Here is a 19,276-nt window from a genome sequence, read left to right as displayed (position 1 = left end):
GTAACAATAGTTGAGCCGTATTAAGGCTAGATAGTGACGTGAAGATTATCTTCAAGGAACGAAAGTGATGTGAAGATTATCTTCACATGAATTTAAACAAGAACAACAGTTGAGCCGTGTTAAGGATAGATAATGTCTAGAAGATACTAGAAGTTGGTCGACAAGCTTTGTTTGATCAACAAGTTTTGAGGTTTCCTAACTTAGATAGGATTCCTAGTTTAGATGAGTTCTAAAAACTCATAGCTTTATTTTCTTTTTGAGCAAGTTTGCACTCCTATAAAAGGAGGAGAGTTTTAGGCTAGAGAGGGGAGGAAAAACGAGAGAGAGTGCAGCCATTCTTATGGATTGTAATAGAGTTTTTCTTTCAAAGCAATAAAGAAGTAGAAGTTAGCAGAATCAATTGAGTTCTTTCCTTTGTGTTCTTATTCTTTTCTTTTTGTTCTCACAATCTTTCTTCACATCAGTATTAACTCTAGGTACCACTGATCGTTTACGTATCAAGTGGTATCAGAGCCACGTTCTGACTTCTAGGGTTAGTCGTGGTGCATAGTCTCAACACGAAATCAGTATACACGATCAGGAGAAGATACTGTCGTTTTACCAGACACAAGAAAACCTAGAGAAAGTACTAAAGTTAAGATGGGAAGTGAAGATGACAAGAATCCTAAACTAACAAACGAAGATAAACTTGCAAAGCTTGAGCTACAGATACAAACTTTAACAGATACCTTCGCGGAGTTCATGAAAGCAAGTACTATGAAAACCAAGCGTGGGAAAAAGGGTGAAAAGGAAGATGAAAAAGAAATCTCCTCAGAAGAAGAAGAATAAGAAGAGGAAGACGATGTGATAAACAAAAATCCATATGGAGGTTTGAAAATCGAATTAAAACTTGAGATTGACTACGATGGAGTCATGGAAGCTGAGAAACTTGATGGATGGATAGACAAGTTGGAAACATACTTCACAGTACACCAACTTGTGGAGTCACGAAAAATCAGTTTTGCAAGTTTGAAGTTGTCAAACCATGCTTCTACGTGGTGGAAAGCCTACAAAAAAGGTATGATACAGAACACATGACTTGGCAACAATTTAAGGACCTCATTTATCCTGTGGGTTATTTGGATGAAAGATGGTATAAGTGGAAGCACCTTCAACAACGTTACCAACAAAGTGTTCAAGATTACACTACAGAATTCTACAATCAAGCCTTGGCTTTAGATGTGGATATTACTAGTGATGAGATTTTCCGGAAATACAATGGTGGACTTGTGGATTATATACGAAGGGAGCTAAAACTTTTCAGTGTAAGAGACATTGAAGATGCCATAACCAAAGTTGTAGCCATTGAACAGAAGGCTAAAGGTGTTGCAGAATCAGACAACAAGAGAGTTGCTACGAGAGGGGAAGATAGAACTCAAAAAAAGGTTGAGACAAGTAAGAACAAGTCTCTTCCAGCTGAACGAGAAGAAAAGGTGTGTGAGCATACCAAGGAGAAAGGTCACCTAAAATACACCTGCTGGACTCTTTATCCTCATCTTAAACCGAAGAAACTACTTGAGTCATAAGGACAAAGAAGTTTTAAGAAAAACACCATGATAGCAGAGGCTGTTGATACCGAAATAATTTTCGAAATAGATCAACCAGATCCAAATCTCATGTTGATGACAAAGCTGGCAGACACAGAACAGGTGAATCTTGATGAAGAATTATTCCATGTCAAGATTCAAGTAAAACAAAGCATTGTTGAGGCCATCATAGACTCTGGTAGTCAAAAGAACTTGATCTCAGAAAAACTGGTGGTTCAAATGGGGTAGCAACAACTCCACATCCAAAACCCTACCCGTTGGGATTGATACAAAAAGATACTGAACTTCAGGTAACAACTCAGTGTCAATTTAAATTTGCTATCACTGATAAGTTTATTGATGAGATTGTCTATGATGTTGTGCCATTGGATGTAGCACAAGTTATTTTCGGAAATCCATATTTGTGGGAACGGGACGCTGTTCTCTATTATAGAGAGTGTGCTTATTTGTTCAAGAAAAATGGAAGAAAATTTCGAATTCTGGCTAGCAAAACCCATTTACCCATGAAGCTGGTCACCACAAACCAAGTCAAAAGACTTATCAATACTTGTGGAAAGTTAATAAGGCTTGTAGTCGCAGGGGAAAGGAAAGCAGTATTGCACATTACCCTTTCCATCAGGCAAGAAGGTGAAATAAGTTTACTAAAGAAGAAGTTTGTGGATTTATTCCGAGAAGAAGTCACCATATATACCACCTAAAAGAAGTGTAGAACATGAGATTACACTTATTGGAGACGCTTCTTTACCAAACTTAGGTTTATACAGAACTTTTATAACTGAGTCTGAGGAAATTAAGAAACAAGTATACGAATTACTTGAACAAAGAGTAATAGTACCAAGTTGCTCTCCCTGTGGCTCTCCAGTTCTACTTGTACCAAAGAAGGATGGAGGATGGAGAATATGTATGGATTATCGGGCTCTAAATAAGATCACAATCAAGAATATATACCCGTTACCAAGGATTGACGATCTTCTTGACCGACTAGGGGATGCAATATTTTTCACTAAACTTGATCTCAAATCTGGATATCATCAGGTGCGGATTAAAGAAGAAGACACATGGAAAACTGCATTCAAGACTCGACAAGGCTGTTTGAGTGGCTCGTTATGCCCTTTGGGTTATGCAACGCACCGACTACTTTCATGCGGCTCATGAATGAGGTATTGCGAACTTTCATTGACGATTTTGTCATCGTATACTTGGATGATATCTTGATTTTTAGCAAAACATGGGAGGAACATTTGATACATGTATCCAAGGTATTGCCAGTATTAAAAGAAAATTCCTTAAGTTTGAATGAGAAGAAATGTGAGTTTGGCAGGCAAGAATTAGTTTTTCTTGGATTTATGATTGGAAAAGGGGAAATTAAGGTCGATCCAGGGAAAGTTACCGTTATTTATGCATGGACAACACCTAGGAATATTACTGAAGTTCGGAGTTTTTTGGGGGCTTGTCAGTATTTACGTAAGTTCATACGACATTTTTCTCAAATTGCATCTCCCTTACATGGTTTAACCAAGATCAACACAACATTTAAATGGGAACCTAAACATGAAGCTACTTTTCAATTACTGAAGAAGAAGATTTCCGAGGTACCGGTTTTGACGTTTCCTAACTTACAGAGACCTTTTGAAGTGGAGACCGATGCATATAATTATGCTCTAGGGGCAATATTATTACAAGATGGAAAACCAGTTGCATATCACTCAGAGATGTTCGCAGGACCAATTCAAAATTACCCTACATATGACAAAGAGTTGTATGTCATCCATCAGGCTATGAAACATTAGAGACCGTACCTGCTAGGAAAAAAAGTTGTGGTTCATACTGATCATAAACCTTTGCAGTATCTCCAGACTCAATCTAAGTTACAACAGGCTTGACACATGAAATGGGAATCTTACTTGGAACAGTTTGGTATTCACATCAAATACAAACAAGGAGTAACAAATAAGTTGGCTGATATGTTATCCAGACCACCTCCTAGTATGGCTTTGTTTGTGGCAATGCAATCTCAACCATTATTACCAAGTGATTATGCTCAAAAATATGAGGGGGATGAAGATTTTGGAGAAGAATACAAGAGATTATGTTAAGGGCATTCAAGTGAGTACCGCTTAGTGGAAGGGTTAATGTACAAAGGTACTGCTTTATGTATCCCACATGGTGAAGATAGAATTCACTGGATAAGAGAAGCACATACTTCTCGTATAACTGGACATTTTGGTATGGAGAAGACATTACTAAATTTGAAGTGGTATATGTATTGGCCAAAAATTCATCTCGATGTATCAAAATATATTCGAGGGTGTGTTTTATGAAATACATCAAAGCCATCTAACAGGAAGAGAGGATTGTAAATGCCATTACCGGTTCCTACCAGACCATGGGAAAGCATTTCAATGGATTTTCTAGGAGGTTTTCCAATGACCAAATCAGGGAATGATTACATATTTGTTGTAGTTGATAGGTTCAGCAAGATGATCAACTTGATTCCTTGTAAGAAGACAGTGACAGGGGAAGGCGCAGCTAAGTTATTATTTCATCATATCTGGAAACATTTTGGTTTACCTACTTCCATAATCTCTAATAGAGATAGTCGTTTTCTAAGTCAATTTTGGACCAAACTATGGAGTTTGATGGATACAAGACTCAAACATAGCACCGTTTTTCATCCTCAAACAGATGGACAGACAGAAGTGGTGAATAGAACTTTAGTTCATCTCTTACGAGGATATCATTCTAAACATCTTAAGACTTGGGATGAAAGTTTACCCTTCATACAGTTCTCTTTTAATCGAGCCTTTCATGGGTATACCTTGAAATCTCCTTTTGAGGTTTGTCTAGGGTATTTACCTCAGAGTCCATTTGATATGGGATTCTTCACCTCTCAAGGTATTGTATCAACATGAGAAGAAGACACTAGAGCTCAAAGGTTTATTGAGAAGATAAACAAAATACATACTTTAGTAGAAGCTCAGTTACAAAAGTTGCAAGCTAAATACAAGGCTAAACATGACAAACACCATGTTCCTTGTAATTTTTCTAAAGGAGATTTGGTATGCATGGCTACGTATAGGGAAAGAGCAGATCAAGATTGAAGGAAAGAAGCTTAAACCTATACGTTATGGACCATTTAGAATATTGAAGCAATTTGGAGATAATGCTTTTCAGTTGGATCTACCACCTTATATGCAGATGTATTCTGTCATTAATGCAGAATATCTAAAGTTATTTGAACCTCCATTACTTAATGAAGAGGATGATCAAGAGTTGAAATTACCACCTGTAGAAGATTTGTGGGTAGAACGAGAGGAAGTTATCAAACAAGATTGCATTGTTGAGACAAAAGTGACACCTACCAGAAGAGGAGACCGTGTAATGTTTCGCGTAGGACGTGCAAGTCAAGTACCAAGTAAAGCAAGGTGGTTCAACAAGGAACATGGGGAGACTGAGTTTTCCCATCTTCAGTTTAGAGCTTACACAGGAGTTTCAGCTTCCTAAAATGGGGGAGCCATGATACCGGAGTATCATAACAACAGTTGAGCCGTATTAAGGCTAGATAGTGACGTGAAGATTATCTTCAAGGAACGAAAGTGATGTGAAGATTATCTTCACATGAATTTAAACAAGAACAACAGTTGAGCCGTGTTAAGGATAGATAATGTCTAGAAGATACTAGAAGTTGGTCGACAAGCTTTGTTTCATCAACAAGTTTTGAGATTTCCTAACTTAGATATGATTCCTAGTTTAGATGAGTTCTAAAAACTCATAGCTTTATTTTCTTTTTGAGAAAGTTTACATTCATATAAAAGGAGGAGAGTTTCAGGATAGAGAGGGGAGGAAAAATGAGAAAGAGTGCATCCATTCTTATGGATTATAATAGAGTTTTTCTTTCAAAGCAATAAAGAAGAAGAACTTAGCAGAATCAATTGAGTTCTTTCCTTTGTGTTCTTATTGTTTTCTTTTTGTTCTCACAATCTTTCTTCACATCAGTACTGACTCTAGGTACCACTAACCATTTACGTATCAACCGCTAATCATTTCCAGCAGCGCAACACCAAAAGAATCACATCCAACTTTTTTTTTTTTTTTTTTACGAAAGATGAAAATTTTATTGAAATAGGAAGAGGATTACATAGATTCATACCTTTGGGTATATTGTTGTACCCAAGCAGGGAGAGGGGAAGACCATTCCTCTACAGAGTGAGACTCTATTCCATGTTTTGCAAGTTTATGTGCAACATGGTTTACATTTCTAGGCACATGAGTGCATTTCCAACTAAGAAAAGAATTCAAAATACTACCATAATCAGTAATTAAGTTTCTTGTGGTCCACTTTATTACATATAAACTACCATTTAAAGCATTAACAACATTTAAGCAGTCACCCTATAAATGCACATTCTGGTAGCCTTTTGATTTAGCCCACAATGCAGCTTCAAGTAGAGCTTTTGCTTCAGCTTGTTCTGGGTCTAATACTTTAGCCCTGCAGCATCTAGCTCCATCTGTGACACCTGCAAAAGACCTACTGATTAGTCCAATTCCTACATTCTTAGTTACTTCATCAAATACAGCATCCCAATTGATTTTTATATAGGGGTGATCTGGATTTTCCCATGTTAACATAGCTGGTCTTATGTTTGAAATGATAGGAGTAGTATTAGCTCTAAGAAAACTATTCCGTTCAGTATGTTCTAACTTGATCATGTAAACTACTTGACTCTGGGTTTCTTGACAGGCCTCAAAAAACTTCTTGCACCTGCATTTCCAGATGTACCACATAATAAAAGCATACCATTGAAGTACAATATCATTATTAGATGGATTACTTACCTGGAATAGAGAGATTATCCAATCCTGAAAAGAAACCACATTATTGATAGTATTTATGAGAGCAGGGTTGGTAGAATTCCACACCATCTTAGAGAAACTACAATAAATGAATAAATTTTTCATGCTTTCAGTGCGTTGGCTACAGAAAGGACAGCTAGAGTCCACATTGTTACAGTGTCTAGATAGATTTACTACTAGGGGGAGGCAGTCCTGTAAGCATCTCCACAGGAAATGGAAGATATTTTTAGGGAGTCTGGATTTCCAGAAATGTTTCCAGGAGATAGGGACGGTGTTACTAATTCCTTCCTCTTGGTTTCTACTATTGAGAATGGCTCTATAAGCTGTTTTCACAGGAAAAACTACCATTAGGATTAGTTGCCATCTAAGGAAGTCTTTTCCACTAAAAGGAATCTTGATATTAGTAATGGAATTCACAGTATGATTATCAAATAGAGCATTTAGAGTCTGTAGATTCCAAGACTTAGTATCATCATCAATAAGTTGGGAAACAGTTCTCATATAAGTGGAGCTTAAATGACTAGTAAATTTGCTAGAAATAGATGGTATCCATCTATGTTTCCAAATAAGAATATTAGAGCCATCTCCAACCTCCCAAACAACATATTTTTTAATGATTTCTATACCCCTACAAATACCATTCCAAATCCAAGAACCATGCACAGATAGAGAATCATTGAGAGGATTAGTCAGAGGGAAATATTTTCCCTTTCATAATTTTAAACCATAAAACATCCTGAGAGTAAAGTAATCTCCAAGCCAGTTTAGCAAGTAAATCTAAATTCATAATCTCAGATTGTTTAATGTTCAAACCACCTAATTCTCTAGGCTGAGCTACTCCTTTCCATTTTTTGAAATAACAACCCTTTTTTCCTTGCTTCTTGTTCCACCAAAATTTCATTTGGATAAAATCCATCTTATCTGTAATGGTTTTAGGAATTGGAAAAATTGACATGTCGTGGGAATGGAGACTACTAAGCACAGATTGGACCAAGACAGTTCTACCTGGATAATTCAGGAATTTAGTTTGCCAGCAAGATAATCTATCTCCATACCTGTCTAGAAGAGGCCTAAAAGACTGAGTTTTGTTTCTCTGTAACAGTAAGGGAACACCTAAGTATTTATCATTTAGTGCTAATTTCTTAATATTAAGGATATTTAAAATTTCATTTTTTACCTGATTAGGCACACCCTTGCTAAAAGCAATACCTGATTTTTGGTAATTGATGGACTGACCAGAGAAGGTGCTAAATTGATCAATGATGTTCATAAGATTTATAGCTTCTTTACTATTTGCTTTTGCAAAGATCAGACAATCATCTGCAAAAAACAAGTGAGAAATTGCAGGACAATACTCATTTATTTTGATACCATGAATCAGATTATTATGTTCAGCTTGAAGTAAAGACCTAGAGAAAGATTCCATACAAAGTATAAACAAATAAGGAGACAGGGAATCTCCTTGTCTGAGTCCTCTTTGAGGAGAGAAAACATCACCTAGAGATCCATTCAGCAAGATAGAAGTAGAGACAGTACCTATACATTGCTCAATCATCTGACAAAACTCATTACAGAAACCAAGATTTTGCAAAGTACTAATTAAGAAATGCCATTATATTCTGTCAAAAGCTTTTGACATGTCTAGTTTGATAGCCATCCAACCTTTTTTAGTTTTAACTTTCTTCATGGAACCAACAAGTTCATGAGCTATAACTATATTATCAGTGATACATCTTCCAGCAACAAAAGCTGTTTGGTAAGGGGTTATAGTTTTCTCAAGAAATTTTTTATTCTAGAAGCTAACACTTTAGATATCACTTTATAAGAAGTGTTACACAAAGATATAGGTCTAAAGTCTAATGCATGCTTGAGACAATTGTTTTTTGGTATGAGGGAGATAAAATTATGATTCATTTGCTTTAAAAGATGCTTAGAATGAAAGAAAGATTGAACCATTTTAACTATCTCTTCTCCCACAGTATCCCACGTGGTTTGATAAAAACCCGGAGGGAAACCATCTGGACCAGGGGAAGTCCATGGTTTCATACCAAAAACAATATTTTTTATTTCATCTAAAGTAGAAATAGCAATCATATCTTTATTATCATCATGATTAATGCAAGGAGTAATAAAGCTATGATAACCATTAGAGGAAGGAGGTCTGGAAGTTCTACTCATGTTAAGGAAATGGGATTTTAAATTGTTTGCAATGTCATTTCTCTCAGTAAGCCAAATACCCATTTAATTTTGCAAAGAGTCTATTTGGGTTCTTTTCCTCCTAAAATTAGACTTATGATAAAAAATATGAAGTATTTCTATCTCCTAGCATAAGTTCATCATCCTTACCTCTTTGTTTCCAATAGTCAGCTTCCATATCATACCAGTTTTTCAAGCTATTCTGCAGTCTAACAAATTCAGAATCCAGAGGATTAGTATTTTGAGAGTTCAGAATACCAATTTGAGCTTTAATCTTGTTGATTTCAGTACTTATAACTCCAAAATGGTTATATTTCCAGTCTCTAAGAATTTGCTTAGTATAAAACAGAGTTTTTGTAAACCTAAAAGCAGCAGAATCTTGTATATTAGCATTCCAGTTATGAGCAATTAAATATTTACAAGATGGATCTCTAAACCACATTTTATTCACCCTAAAAGGTTTTTGAGTCTTAGAATCCATTCTAGCAGTGGATAATAGGATGGGACAGTGATCACTATCCAAAGGAACTAAGTGATAAGTAATGACAAATGGATAGTTATTTAACCAGTCTAGGTCAACTACAACTCTATCAAGTCTCTCCAGAATAAGCTCTTGTCATTGTCTTCTATTAGTCCAAGTATAGGGATTACCAATGAAGTTTATGGAGTGTAAATTATTATTATCCACAATATCATTGAAAGTATCTAATTGAGACTGAGTGACAGGATTACCTCCTTGTTTTTCATCTTGAGATAAGATAAAATTCAAATCTCCAATAACAAGCCAGGGTAAATTCAGCTGAATAGCAATATTCTGCATAAATCCCATTGAGTTTTCCTAGCAAAATCATCTAGAGCACCATAGAAAAAACTGACAAGAGAATAACCTTTTATAGCATCAAGTCTAATTTTACATTGAAAAGTATTAAACTTAGCTTCAGTAATAGTTAGATCAATACCATCTTTCCATAAGAGACATAATCCCCCAGAAAGCCCATTAGGTTCAATAAGAGAGAAATTTGGGAAACTAAGAGGATTAATATATTGTTTCATTTTTCTAGATTTGTTTTTGGTTTCTATTAAGAAAATGATGTCAGGATCATGGGATCTAACCAAGTCTCTTAGATGTTGTCTAGTGTTTTTATTCCCAGAGCCACACACATTCCAGGACAGAATCTTCATCTTAGAGAAAGCAAACCAATAATGTGAAAGAAAGCAAGATTGTAAAACAGTTTGTAATGCAGATTATATATGCAGAAATATATAGAATGTTTTGTGATCAAACTTTACCTCATTCTCCCCAGTAGTGCCTCCAGATTTCTTACCCTTTGGTGTGATTCTAGTTGTTGTTAGTTTCTATGCTTCAACATCATTGTTGTCATGGGTTTTTCCTTCCTTCAAAAATATTTGTCTATTACCTAGTCTGGCCGCCACATCCTCTGCTTCATCTATAGTTTGCATCTTCACAATTTTCCCATCAATAGGAGGAACAAATGGTCCAGGCTTGAGACTCTTCCTACTAATCAACTTGGGAGTATTAATTGTAGTTGATCTAACAATGATACTCTTTTTAAGTTTTCCAACACCTCCAAAGGGTAGAGGTTTTTCATGAGCTGCTTTCAGGTACACAACTGCATCTTTACAAGCATCCTTACAGTGGTTGATGATATAACATTCTCTACATATTTTATTTGGTTGCTTTTCATAGAAAATTTAACCCATTTTGTGGATCCATCAGCAGTGATTGCTAAGACACCCCTTCTTAATGGAGTTCTGAGTTCAATTTTGACACAGATCTTTACTGGAACTCCATCTCAAGAATGGCATTAGCTGGTTGAATAGCCAAGACTTCTCCCAAAAGTTTCCCCATTTCTTCCACGGCTTTGGGATTCATATGTTCTGGTTGGAGATTTTAAGCCCAATCCAATATACCTGCTTGCTCCAGTCAAGGTTTTAATGAATCAAACCTTGATAATAGTCATACAGAATGCGTAACTTCCCATCAATGGTCCATGGTCCTTCTTCAATGATTTTTTCCACTAAATCTTGATTCATGAACTTGAAAATCATTACATTAGTATCAATTTCAACAATTCTTACTTCCTCTGCAGGGATGAAAGTCCAAGTAAATTGAATATTGTTTTCCACTACCTCATATGACATGTTTCCCTCAATTATAATCTTCCCAATCAAGCAAAAATCCCATTCTCCATCATTGGTACCTCCATTTGCTTCAGTTTCCTCATGATTAAGAATAAGTAAATCATCACCAGATTGTAATTTCAAAGTTGCTTTTCTAAATCTCATTGCCAACTCGGAAACTGCACTGCTAGTTTGCTGAACAATCTCATTGTTTGTGTGATTTTCCGCCATTTGATATCTCTTGTTCTCTAAATTTTTAGGGTAAATGACTTTTGAGAATTTAGGGTTTATCTTATAATCATACGAATTAGGGTTACCCTGAATAGAATGGATATGGAAGAATTTTGAATCAATCAGAGAGAGATTTTGGGGATTAGTTGTAACAGAAAAGGCAAGAAAATGAGTTGTAATTGACAATAAAAAAAAATGAGGAATACAAACAGTTCAAATATGTAGCGGACTTTAGCTTTACCACACGTGCAGTATCTATGTGTTAATTCATCTCTTATTGAATCGGCTAAGAACACCGCTTTTCCTTTGAAGAAACCAACAGCAATGAGAATCACATGAGAAAATTTTGCTTTAACAAGTATCAAAACAACATCAACAAACGCTATAATCAACGGATACCCCGCAAACGCCATATTTAGGGCAAGACAATCTGTAAACAAAAAGAGGAGAAAATAGATTTAGTTAGACATTTTCAAAATCAATGAAAAAATTCTTAAAAACAGATCAAAAAACTAGTTAAAGTCAATGTTTAAAAATGTAAAGTAACATAAAAGATTGGAAAAGAGATTTGGATGATTTCACTGTTGCATTTGGGAAGGAGGGAATTGAAAATTTTGAAAAACTGAGTTAACTCAGTTTTTTCCGATTCGCAGAGAAGAGAGAGACGGGCAAATAATCATGTAATATCATTATCAGTTTGTGTTCATCATCTCAGTATCAACCAATGATCAATAGTGAAGTTTCACCCTACGGGGTTTGTGTGGATGTAGGCGTTAATGCCGAACCACGTTAATTGTTTCGTCTTCTTTCTTTGTTTGTGATTCGTTTATCCAGCTTTTGTTGAGTTTTGGCTTACGTGCTAACACACCACTTTCTATTGTTGAGGGCTTGAGGCTATCATTCACTCGGTCACTCTCATACTACTATTTTACGTGCCAATCAAAAATAATATTTTGCTGGTTCTCTTCCTAGGTTCTCATAAAAAAAAGCAAAATGAGCTCTTATTCTTGGGCTGGATTCAGTGTCTTTCCATTTTTTTTGGCATAACTTTCGGAACAATTATGGATTGAGCAAGTAAATCTCTCTCTGTATGTACACATGTGCAAGTCAAAAGTTAACATAGTTTAGGGTTTCTGCTGTTCTGCTAGACATGACAATAAAAAAATTAAAAGTTAACGCACCCTTTTTCAAAACTCATGGATCACCAAGAAGAAAAGGTGTAAAAGCATCAAAGCCACCAAAATACAGCGTAAAAACTTGCAAGCCATGTATGAAGATCGTTGGAGACATCTGGTTGAACGTGTCGAAGAACAAGAATTTTGTATTTTCTCCATTCTCAATAGACAACGCTCTAGGTTACTAGCTTCGGGAGCAAGTGGTGAAACCTTAAAAGAGATATTAGGCTTTCTCGACTGTGAAAGTCTCGATCATATACATTCAATTAATTCGGGAACTCATCCACTCTTTTGCCCAAAAAGGACCTCAACTCTCTTTCGTTAGCGGTGTTTGGGTTGACAAATCTTCTCCTCTTAAACATACGTTCGAAGAAGTTGCAACCGGAGTTTATAATGCAAAAGTCGAGACTGTGGATTTCAAAAATGAGGTAAGTGAGAAATTTATTTATGTTACTCTATTATTATATCGTGTATACTTTTGAGTTTCTGTGCATATAGAGCATACAAATTATATACTTCTTTGTATTTAACATTTTTTTTTGCTCGATTCTTTGAACATAGCATTCTTAGAATAAAAGAAAATATGCCATGTACATCCACTGTTTTTGATTTCTTATGCTAACTTATTCAGAGTGAAAATGTGCTGAAGAGTGTGAACACATGGGTTAAAAATGAAACCAAAGGATTAATTGAGGATCTCCTTCCTAATGGAGCTGTGAATGAAGATACAAATGTTTTACTGGCGGATGCACTCTATTTTAAAGGATTTTGGATGGAAAATCAATTTTAATCCAAGTCTTACAGAGAAATCAGAATTCTATATCCTCGATGGCAAGAAATCAGTAAAAATTCCCTTCATGTCGAGTAACAATTATAAGCAATCCATTAGTTGCTTTGACAGCTTCAAAGTACTTCGACTCCCGTACCAATCAAGAACACGAGTAAGTGATCGATATTTCTATATGTATATAGTTTTACCTGAGAAACGAGATGGGCTTGATGAACTAATATAAAAGGTGAGTTCTGATTCAGCTGGTTTTCTGGATGAACATGTCTCGGTCAATCATCCATACGTTCCAACTGGACAATTCAAGATTTTGAAGTTCAGTATCCATTTTGATTTTGAAGTATCACGAGTACTCAATGAGTTTGGTGTAGTTATGCCTTTTGATGAATCCAAAGCACAACTGACTGAGATGGTGAATATTGATGATCCTAGTAATGAACACAATAACCTTTATGTTTCAAATGTTTATCACAAGTGTTTTGTTGAAATTGATGAAAAAGGAACTAAAGCTGCTGCTGCAACTGGTATGAGGCTAGTAACCAAGGTTGTCAGACCTCCTCCTCCTCCTCCTCCTATTAATTTTATTACAGATCATCCTTTCATGTTCATAATCAGAGAGCAAGTAAGTGATGTGATGTTGTTCATGGGACATGTCCTCGATCCTTCTCTAGACTCGTGATGACTCTAGATATATATATGTCCTTGGTATTTTGGCCAGTAAGTTTTTGTTTTTATCGTTTCTTGAATTGGAGATATAAAAACTGAATGTTAACTTTATTTGAAGAAACCCTTAGGAATTTATTTCTTTTTATGCCTTTGATAGTTTTTGTTTCTCTCTGAATATTGACAGTGGCAGTAACACCAACTTCTTCCGATTGTCGCACTAGTCTAAGCAAAAAGCGAAAATATATTTATATGTTGTTTAAGAAATTTCTGGGACAGCTTCGGCAACCATTATCCAAGCGCCATCCAGGCACGTACGAACTATCTTGATTATTTTACAAAAAATCAAGGGAACATTATCTATATATCCCTAGTATGAGGCTCATTAAAAAATATCCTTTCAAACTTTATAAATATCTCTAAGCTTAATACATTACTAAAATATCCTCCTTTATATAGTGTATATACAAAATCACTCCCCTAACCACTATTAAAAAAAGAAAAAAAAAACATCTCTCCTGTCTTTCACCACTGACCATGACCGTGAACAACCACCACCACTGTCCACCGCCACCGACGTCCACCACCACCACTATCACCATCAACCACCACCGCCGTCCACCACCAGCCACCAACCACCACCGCAACCAACCACCACCACTTTTTCTTATCCACCACCACCACCGTCGTCATCGCCGTCGCCGCCGCCACCACCACCCCGCCACCATGTGGAGGCAACTTGCTAAAGTTGTCTCCATATTTGAGTCAACTAGCTCAAGTTGTCTCGAAAGTGGAGGCAACTAGTACCAAGTTGTCTCCAATAAAAAAATGTACATGAACAAGTTGCTAAAACAAATGGAGGCAACTAACACAAAGTTGTCTCCGAATCTGAGACAACTAGCTCAAGTTGTCTCCGAATTTGGAAGCAACTAGTTCAAGTTGTCTCCGAACATGAAGGCAACGAGCTCAAATTTGTCTCAAAACAAATGGAAAAAAACATACACAAATGAGTGAACCAGGCGTGAGTCGAACACACATCTTCTGACATGGAGCCAGTCGTGCTACCATTGCACCACAGATTCATCAATATTGCAGATAACATATCAAAATCACATCCAATAGACGAATAAATGCATACCGAACACATCGACATGAGTGCAAAAGAGTAGGGAAATGCATATGATGAGGGTATCGTTTACTTCATTCAACATAAAGAAACATCACAATATATATATATATACCCTCCTTTAGATAGTGTATATACAAAATCACTCCCCTAACCACTATATATATATATACCCTCCTTTATATATATATATATATATATATATCGTTTAAACCTCAACAAAAATCATAGCTCTCATTGTAATAAACTTACAGAAATACTAGTCACGAAAATGAGGTTCATTTTAGTCTTTTGCAGTGATAATGAACCCTGCGAGAAGCCCTCCAGTAGCATACATGAAGTGATTCATGAGAGCCTGTGTGATTTTTCCACCAATTTCTAAGCCAGTTATCCAATGTGAAACCCTTTGAAAATGTACGATATCGCGATTACCAAAATAATCAAATCAGCAGCTACAAAAGTTGACATTCAATTTGATCAAATGAGACGAATTTGACACTGTAAAAGAACAAACAAGGCATATGCTAACTACTTTTTGTCTCAAGTGAAAGCGATTAAAATGAGACAATTGCATGAGAATTCCCAGTGGAATACAAGAATAAGTTTCTCAAAAAAATGGAGCTAACTAGCTCAAGTTGCCTGCGATTCTGGAATCAACTAGCTCAAGTTGCTTCCAAATCTGGAATCAACTAGCTCAAGTTTCCTGCGATTCTGGAATCAACTAGATCAAGTTGCTTCCAAATCTGGAATCAACTAGCTCAAGTTGCCTCCAAAAGTGAAAGCAACTTTCTCTAGTTGCCCCCAAAATCTAGAGTCCAAGAATGAAATGGAGCAAACTAGATAAAGTTTAACTGTTTCTAATCCAAAGCCAGAATGGAACCAACATCTCCTTGCTAACAGACCCAACATCTACATTACTTCCATTCCAACGCCGTTAAGCCAACAACACCATTGCAATGACACTGCAACTCATCAGACTCAAAACACCATCACTATCAATCACTTAAACATTGCTTTACTACTGATCAGATTACCAAAACCAACTATCTTTCCATCTACCGCCTATATTTATATGCATAGGAATATGATCAATAAATCCTTTTACATTTGGGATTTAGCCTATTCACACTAGTTTTTCTCATGCAGTCGAAAAGTGGTACTCAAAGAGTACTAGCAAAAAGAGATTCGAGACTATTACCTGACTGGTGGGTCCTGACAAGTACTGACCTAAAGAAAGAAAACAATTTTTCAGTGAATAATAATTGAAGTACTAGATAAGATTTTAAGTTATGTTCGTACTAAAAACTGAAAAGTGATTGCATCATTTTCAACAAAAGAAAATTCATCTCCTGATACAAACAGAAACAAAGTGCTCATTGTACCGAATATATCACCATATAACTTAAACATTGTGTCAATTGTGGTGCAATCGAACTGATGCTGCTAATGCTTTATCACATTGAGGAAAGTAAAAGTGATCGACTGTAAAATCTATTTCTTGTTAATGAAAGATACAAACTATATCTTAAGCTTGTATCTGTCTTAGTAACTCTTAAGCACTTGTTATAGAACTAAGTATACGAGCGCGCAAGAAAATGATTATAGTACTGAATAAAGGTTTAGCTTCTGTATGATATCTGAGCCTTTCTTTCCACAATAAAGCACCGCAACAGAAACTATAATGCCGACAATTGAACCAGTCTTGCTCTTTTTTGGTGCAGTTGGCAGAAGGTTACAGACAGTTCAAAATTTGATCAGGAAATCCAAAATTAGTAGTTGGGAAATTGCAAAATCAATCACATTAATAGAACATGGAGAAAAAAAATCTTCCAAGTGGAAATTATCCTAGAAAGAATTACTCCATAATAGTGGATTTAACAACATTCTCATGTAATAATACATTGTCTAACTGCTCAAGGCTTACATTAGTAACTAGAAAAATGAGCATTAACTTCCATTTGACTAACTGAAGTGATACAGAATACTTAAAAAAATACAAGCATAAGCTAAGCGGAAAAAAAGGGGTTATTTCAATAGCTATATCTTTGCACTATATAAATTAAGACCAACCATGAAAATTCTGATATGTACATTCAGAAGCCATTGAGCACAATAACCAGATGATGTAACTGAAATTAAAATATAAACATTTCAGGATGGAAACCATACCTTGGGAATAAGCTCCACCACCATCATTTGTATATTCGCATCCGGAAGACAATCTCCAACCACCACCACCACAACAAACAATTTTAACCACCACTATCTCAATCGCCAAATTTCACCATTCCAACCGGAACCACCAAAATCTCCATCAATCTTTCTATCTACATCACCACCACTTACAATACCACCACCACCAGTAGAAACTTCAAGCAAGAGAAAGAAGATAAATTTATAATCGTTTTGGATGATTTAATCTTCAGATCCAATAAATTGATGACGATATTCATTTCCTCTTCCATATCGATGCGAAAAAGTCTGTAATAACAAACTGCAATCATCGATTTTAGGTTCTTCATGCCCAATCCAGTTGAAATCGAGATAAGTTTGATGTTTCTGATGCTTTAGATTAGGTTTTAACCAAGTGAAAACCAATTCAGACTGATTATTCAGGAGGTTTTGGTGGAAGTATAGGAGGTGATGCGAGAATTGGTGATGAGATTAGTGGAGGTGGTGCTGGAGCGAAGCTGGCGACGGAGATGGTGATGGTGGTGGCGGGGTTTGTTTATTTTCCGATCTAATTGAGAAGAAGAAGATACGAATTATAAAGAATAAGAGACGATAAAAGGTTAAAAAAGGAATTACAAAAGCTAAAGATTTCTTTCTACACAGTGGAGAGTATAATTAAAGTTGAAAGGGTATTTGTGAAAGACCCATGGATAATAGGGATGTTTATTCAATTTCCACAAAAATCAATGTTTGTGACAAAAGGCTTACCTTGGACTTGCTCCGGGACGACAAAAGGCTTTCGGTAATCGGATGAAAGAAGGGGGAATTTTGAAAACATACAGGCTTTCGGTAATCGGTAATTGGATGAAAGAAGGGGAATTGTGAAAACATACAAAGGGAAGAGTAGCATATTGGAAATCTTCTGGAATAAGAAGGTATCATGATAGCTGCAATTTATGCCAACAACGTGAGTGTCATGGAATGTAGCAACAAGATACTGAGCTGCTTGAAACGTCTGAACAACTAAAGAATCAGTGAAAAATAATAGATAAATATCTGTGCAGGTTTACGTAAAAATGACCAAAAAAATGATTGATTTCCAATAATTTGACCGAAACTGAAACAAATACAAATAGTTGACCAAAACTGTGTGTGTATTTCAATAATGGCTAAGATACCCTTTATACGGTGGGTGTCGAGACACTGCAGTTTATTAGGAAACCAATCGTTAGTAATTAGAAATCAAATTATAATACATCACCTTTCTACTGATTTCAGTACATAATTTGAAAAACATTTCTCTCTCTCTCTCTCGAAACTGGGCGACAACCTAACCCACAGATTTTTCACTCTCTAAATCAAACTTAACCTATTCATCTTCATTGTTTTGTTTATCAGAATCTCATTTTGCTTTTTCTTCTTCAAATCAAGGATTATTCTAGGTAAGTACAAGCTATTTTGAAGTTTTCGAGAGAGAAGCACACCTGATTTAGGTCTGTGGAAAAACAAATCGAAGTAGATTTTTTTTTATCTCAATTTCACTTTTTTAGATGGGTTTTTGATTAAATACACTGTTCTTCAAAATCACATTCTCAGTAGCTTGGATTTTTTGGATTTGAATGAAATTTAGGGTTCATGGAATTTTTGGGCTTTCAGCAAGAATAAGTTTGTGTACCTAGAGATATGGACGGGATAAAGAATTTGTGATATTACAAGTTAAAATTTTGATTTTTTAAGATGAGTTATTCGATTTTTTTTTGAAGCGTTCTAAAAGATCGATTGCTGGTGGTGCAGCTGATATTTTTGGAACGCATTGAGATTCTCTTAAAGGTAATTAGTTAAATTAAGATTTTTGTGTAATTGTTGATTTGAAAAAAATCCTAATATTTTTAATTGATTTTTGGGGGATTTTAATTTTTAAACTATAACAGAAGGTTTTCATTCAATTGGTGTGTATCAGTCTATGAAGAAGTTATTGAAGCATGAGAATGTCTTTGTATTCTATAACTAAATCATAATGTGCTACATTGCTTTATGAATTGTGATTTCTTTAGATTGGTTTTTGCTGAAAAGAAAAGTTTTTAATTCAAAGGATTCTTTGTTTGTGGTCTAAATCAGAGGAAGCAGTGCTAGTCTTATTCGGATAGTTGTATTCAACATTACATTTCATGACATAGGAGAAATATCGATGTTGGATCTTGAATAACTGTCCTGCAATGGGGATAGGTCATGTTGTTGATCTTTTAGTGGGTTCTGTAACCGGTGGAGTTGCCATTTTGTTGACTTAATGTTAGATTTAGCTCGAACCATAACTGATTCTGGATAGCAGTTATGAATTGCTTCC

The 19,276-nt window shown here is 35.7% G+C and overlaps 1 long non-coding RNA gene across 1 annotated transcript; it reads right to left on the bottom strand.

The window, feature by feature from the left end:
• Nucleotides 1–14,716: 14,716 nt before the first annotated feature.
• Nucleotides 14,717–17,519, bottom strand: LOC113296960. The gene is made up of 3 exons (XR_003333226.1): nucleotides 16,930–17,519; nucleotides 15,959–15,987; nucleotides 14,717–15,212 (listed from the first exon to the last, which is right to left on the bottom strand). It is a non-coding gene; the product is annotated as an uncharacterized LOC113296960 (long non-coding RNA).
• Between the last annotated feature and the right edge of the window lie 1,757 nt (nucleotides 17,520–19,276).

The sequence above is a fragment of the Papaver somniferum genome, chromosome 1 (assembly GCF_003573695.1).
Source record: "Papaver somniferum cultivar HN1 chromosome 1, ASM357369v1, whole genome shotgun sequence".
In the NCBI taxonomy this organism is placed as follows: Eukaryota; Viridiplantae; Streptophyta; class Magnoliopsida; order Ranunculales; family Papaveraceae; genus Papaver; species Papaver somniferum.
The sequence above is the reverse complement of the archived record's forward strand: the minus strand, read 5'-3'. Positions and strand labels throughout refer to the sequence as shown.